Raw genomic sequence first — 6000 nt, 5'->3', positions numbered from 1 at the left:
TATTGGAGTGGCCATCACAAAGCCCTGACCTCAATCCGGTAGAACATTTGTGGGCAGAACTGAAAAAGCGTGTGCGAGCAAGGAGGCCAACAAACCTGACTCAGTTACATCAGCTCTGTCATGAGGAATGGGCAAAAATTCACCCAACTTATTGTGGGAAGCTTGTGGAAGGCTACCTGAAACGTTTGACCCAACTTAAACAATTTAAAGGCAATGCTACCAAATACTAATTGAGTGTATGTAAACTTCTGACCCACTGGGAATGTGATGAAAGAAATAAAAGCTGAAATAAATCATTCTCTCTACTATTATTCTGCCATTAAATTTTTTTTTTTAATAAAGTGGTGATCCTAACTGACCTAAGACAGGGAATTTTTACTAGGATTAAATGAAAGGAATTGTGAAAAACGGAGTTTAAATGTATTTGGCTGTATGGTGTATGTAAACTTATGACTTCAACTGTATGTGTGGTATGCAATATGCACATGTTTAATGATATTTGCCTCATTAGCATATTTTAATAGAATATTTCAACAAAAATTACATTCAACTGGTAAAAGTTCATGATTATGAGAAAAAAAGTCATATCATGGTTTGGTGCCTGGACTTAAGTTACAAAGCAATACTGACATTAACCATGAATAATTCTAGGCATTTAGATCCTAAAGTTAACTTACAAGATAAAGCATGAACGAAGAGGTACCTACTAGGCTAGAGACCTAGAAAATGTGAAAATCATACAACCATTCTCCAAGGGACAGGATAAGATAGAGAACAGATCTTTGTTCGATTTATACCAGATCGGACTTGTTTGTATTCAAAATAAATTGTTGACCAATCCACAGACCAAACCAAAGGTAATAAAACTAAGATGTCCAATCAGATCAAACCAGCCACCTCTAGGAAGGGGGTCACATCTATGGTAGGACAATTGCATAGTGTCGTCAGAGTTCAGTTCACTCTGAACAACTACAAGTAACCACAGAGATCATACATCCATATACAGTAGATAACGTCAGAGTTCTATTCAGAGGACACGTTTTAGATAGATACCAGACATGGCTGCTGTAGGATTATTCTATGACACATTCCAGTAATCAGTCCTCTGGATACCGTGGAGAGAGATATACATTTTGGCCCCTCAGAGGTGGGGCGTACTGGGGGAGGCATTGGGCATTGTCTTGAGCCATTTGCCATGTGGCCGGTGGTGACAGAGAGCACATAAATTAGGGCCGAACCTACAAAATCCCCCCTGGACGGAAGCTGTAAATGAACAGCCTGTGTCCAATACAGGAATAAATGTCCCTCTCCACAACAGAGTACATTCTTGAGTCTTCAGTTCAGCTTGTGCACCCTAACCTCTAGTCCCTGGGCCTATGGCATGAGGAGTGTCTCCGGGGGATTGTAGACAATGCGCATTGGAGATGCAAAGGTCCCTAGGTGCACATTTCTTGAAACAAGCTCCATAAAACGTGATTCAGAAAGAAAACACCACCTGTATGTTTAACCAGTTATTAGAAAAGACAATCATGTTTGGTTTGACGTTAAGGCTCTGTGTCTTTACTGCCAGAGTGAAGCATCATATAACAATGAAAATACAACTACAGGCAATAAGCACGATATGCTATATCAAATCCCCCAAAACAGCAGAACCACAGCCAGCCGATTACTACGTGTACGGTAGAAAGAGCCGTTTAAGAGCGCTCAATTGCCCAGTGAAGGTCATTCTACCATACATGACTGACTACTAGGCACATGTGTGAATACTAACTATGTGTAGCATGAGCTAATGCAGCAGTATTACTATTTCACATGACGCACTGAACAAAAATATAAACGCAACATGTAAATTGTTGGTCCCATGTTTGATGAGCTGAAATAACAGATCCCAGAAATGTTCCACTCGCACAAAAAAACATATTTCTCTCAAATGTTGTGCACAAATTTGTTTACATCCCTGTTAGTGAGCATTTCTCCTTTGCCAGGATAATCTATCCACTTGACAGGTGTGGCATATCAAGAAGCTGATTAATCAGCATGGTCATTATACAAGTGCACCTTGTGCTGGGGACAATAAAAGGCCACTCTAGAATATGCTGTTTTGTCACAAAACACAAGTTTTGAGGGAGCGTGCAATTTGCAGGCTGACTGCAAGAATTTCCACCACAATTGTTGCCAGAGAATTTAATGTTCATTTCTCTACCATAAGCCACATCCAAATTCGTTTTAGCATTTTAGAGAATTTGGCAGTAGGTCCTACCGGCCTCACAACCGCAGACAACGTTTAACACGGACAATTTACTTACCGTTGAGGTAGAGGCTAGTGCTCTGACTGGAATCCATGCAACACTGGAAAAGTTGTGTGAGGAGGTAGCAGGGCTGAGGGGGAGTTTGGAGTTCAGCCAGAGTGAAATTCTGATGCGCCAAAGAGAAAACAAAACACTCCCAGCCAAAGTAAAAATCCACAATTCCAACATGGATTGTCTACTCGGGGAAAATAGGGTGATGAAGGATTCGCTACTAGACATACAAAGTCATAGCATGCGTGAAAATCAATTTTAATCCAGAGGGTGTGATCAGAGAATTCATGCAATCCGCCTTGAAACTTCCTATAGAGACTTTCCACCAAGTACACAGACTTGGAGCTCGGAGCGACAAGACCAAGGGTCCTCGACCGATCATTGCAAAATTTGAACACTACCAACAAAAGGAGCTGATCAAAAGCAGGGGAATGGAGCTTAAAGGGACCAAATTCGGTCTCAATGACCAATTTCCAAGGGAGATAAAAGAACTTCGTAAGAGACTGTATCCGGTACAAAGACAACAAAGGGAGGATGGTAGGCGTGCCTTTGTCATTATGGACAAACTCTTTATAGATGGACAGCTATTACGAGACAGCTCCATAACAACGTGGCTGTACTAAATTCTACAGGGACTTCAGGTTACGAAAAAAAAGAAGGTATGGGAACTGTAAAAATATCTGAACATTATGAAGTGGATATGAACACACACGTACTCAATTACATGCTTGCTTACACATACAGACTACAGACACATACAGACACACACCTGATCTCGCTCTCTTCTCTCACTCTCTCTTTCTCTTTTTTCTCTTCTCTTCCCCTCTCTCCATTGTCGAGAACTGTTTTATAATTTAATGTGTTTATTGTTTGTCGATCTTTTTTTATGTATTTGTCTACAAGTTTATATATGTTTACAACAAGCAAGGGAAAGATATCAGAATAGGGGCATTGGGGAATAATAACATATTGTACGGAATGCATTTGTACTGTAGTGAAACCGTCTCCAGAGTAATGCAAAGTCTTTTTCATGATCATGTGAAACGTCAATTACTATGGAAATGCTGGGATGTGTTTTTCAATTATGTTCAAGGTAATTATGATGCAACTATGATGGTGATATGGATTACAATTATCATCATGAATATTAAGGCTATACGCACTACATGTTACACACATAGACACTCAACCATGCAAATTGACAAAGTTATTATTTATTTGGACATCACACATAGACACAGACTTCAAAACGATGTGTTTTCAACATTTAAACAACGGTTTCGATAATCCTATCGAATGACTTCTGCTTTCCAGATCATTCGAAGCTTTCTCCGGTTCCATCCAGGGAAATGTGGTTATTTTGGACTAGGAACTACTGCTAACAATGAATATGCATGATAAATATTTGAACAAAACTTCTTTGTGTACAACTACTTTCTGAGAAGTTAATGTTATGTTTTTCATGTCCAGACGCTGTCCTGTCTTGTTTCATGTCTGTTTATTAATTACATTTTCACTCCCTGTACTCGCTCCTCACAGAATGCTGACACCACAATTTGAAGCATCAGGGAGTTTAGTTTTTTGTCTTGGTTGGTGACGTCGGGTCCAGGGCCGCTGCCAAAGGATACGGGGGTGCCTCAGCTGGCTCATCAGTTTTTCCATGCCATAGCTGGCTCAAGAGGTTTCCTTGCCTCGGTTGGCTCAGCAGGCTCCCACCCCACGTCATGCCTCAGCCGGTTCGCCAGGCTCCCACGCCTCAGCCGGTTCGTCAGGCTCCCACGCCTCAGTTGGCTCATCAGGCTCCCATCCCACATCATGCCTCAGCCGGCTCAACAGGCTCCCATTCCACGTCATGACTCCCACGCCAGGCTCCCACGCCTCCGCCGGCTCGTCGGGCTTCCACTCTTCAGTCGGCTCTCGTTGGGCTTCCCCCTGCATTGGCTGGCCCGTCAGGCTCGCCCCTGGAGGGGGGACGACTGTCATGCCTGCTCCCGGTCCCCCTCTCTGGTGCTCAAAGGCACATCATTACGCACACCTGTCACCATCATTAACATCTGCTAACCATGTGTATGTGAAAAATAAAATTTGGTTTGTTTTGATCATTACGCACATCAGCGCAATATTGGACTCACCTGGACTCCTTCACTATGTTGATTGCCCCCTTTATGTCTGTCTGTTCCTCAGTTTGTTCCCCGTGTCAGCATTAACCAGACGCTGTCCTGTCCTGTTTCATGTCTGTTTATTAATTAATTGTTCACTCCCTGTACTTGCTTCTCGTCTCCAAGCATCTGTCCTTACAAAGGCAAACTTTGAATGGTTGATATCCCATGCTTATATGTGCTGTGTGTGCAATAGCCTGGGGACAACAATACAGCAAGAAACATTTAACATGCTGTTAGGTCAAACTGAATAAAGATTCCCTACATTAAAGTCCCTGGCCACTAGGAGCGCCGCCTCTGGACAAGTGTTTTCCTGTTTGCTTATGGCATTATACAGCTCATTGAGTGTGGTTTTAGTGCCAGCATCGGTCTGTGATGGTACATAGACAGATACGAAAAATATGGATGAAAACTCTCTCGGTAGATAGTGTGGTCTACAGCTTATCATGAGATACTCTACCTCAGGCGAGCAAAACATCGAGCCTTCCTTAGATATTGTGCACCAGCTGTTGTTTACAAATATACATAGGCCCCCGCCCCGTGTCTTACCAGAGGCTGCTGTTCTATCCTGCCGATACAGTGTTTAACCTGCCAGCTGCATGTTATTAATGTCGTTGTTCAGCCACGACCCGGTGAAACATAAGATATTACAGTTTTTAATGTCCCATTGGTAGGATATACGTGCTTTCAATTCGTCCCATTTATTTTCCAGCGATTGAACGTTAGCTAACAGTACGGATGGCAAAGGCAGATTAGCCACTCGTCGCCTGACAAGGCACCCCAATCTCTTTCCACGATATCTCCAGTTTATTTCTCCAGCGAAGGACTGGGATGAGGGCCTGTTCGGGTTTTTGGAGTATATCCTTCCCGTCCGACTCATTTAAGATTTTTCTTTGTCCAATTCAAGGTGAGTAAATGCCCCCAATGCGAATCACTGTATACAGAATACATATTGGCTTAGAGCAAGAACTATTCTGTGTGCAGCAGTAAAATGATTATAGGGAATACTCAGTAGGGTCTGTAGAATGTATACATGGTGTCATTTCATGGGGCTCTGGATAATATGGCGTGTTGCTGGCCTTTTACTCCACCCATTCCATTGGTGGCTGAATCACTTGCGCTTACTGCACTACAGAAAACATGCTAACCAAATAACAGTGCAGGGCATGCTCACTGAATTAAAGGGCAACTACAGACAAAAATCTAAGTTTCTTCGATTTTTCCTCGAACTCAAAAGTCATCCCCTGATTTGGTTTAAGCATTGTTGTGAACACAGAAAATCCAATTTGGTTGCATTTCTATTAAAAAGTGTGAAAAAATGGGGTAAACCATAAAGAAATATAGAAATCCAAAACCTGGAAAAACAAAACCAAGAAAACGTCATTTGGGAAAAAACGGAAGTACTGTGCATGCTGTGCATGACCGGGAGCTGACTCTGTCGTAGTCCATGTGGGGTCAAACGACATCAGGAGAGCTAGCTCGGGAACTTCTAAAAACTGATTTTAAAGAACTGATTCTAGCACTGAAAGATTCCAAAAAGC

The sequence above is a fragment of the Salvelinus alpinus genome, chromosome 1 (assembly GCF_045679555.1).
Source record: "Salvelinus alpinus chromosome 1, SLU_Salpinus.1, whole genome shotgun sequence".
Lineage (NCBI taxonomy): Eukaryota > Metazoa > Chordata > Actinopteri > Salmoniformes > Salmonidae > Salvelinus > Salvelinus alpinus.
Note: the sequence above shows the minus strand (reverse complement) of the source record.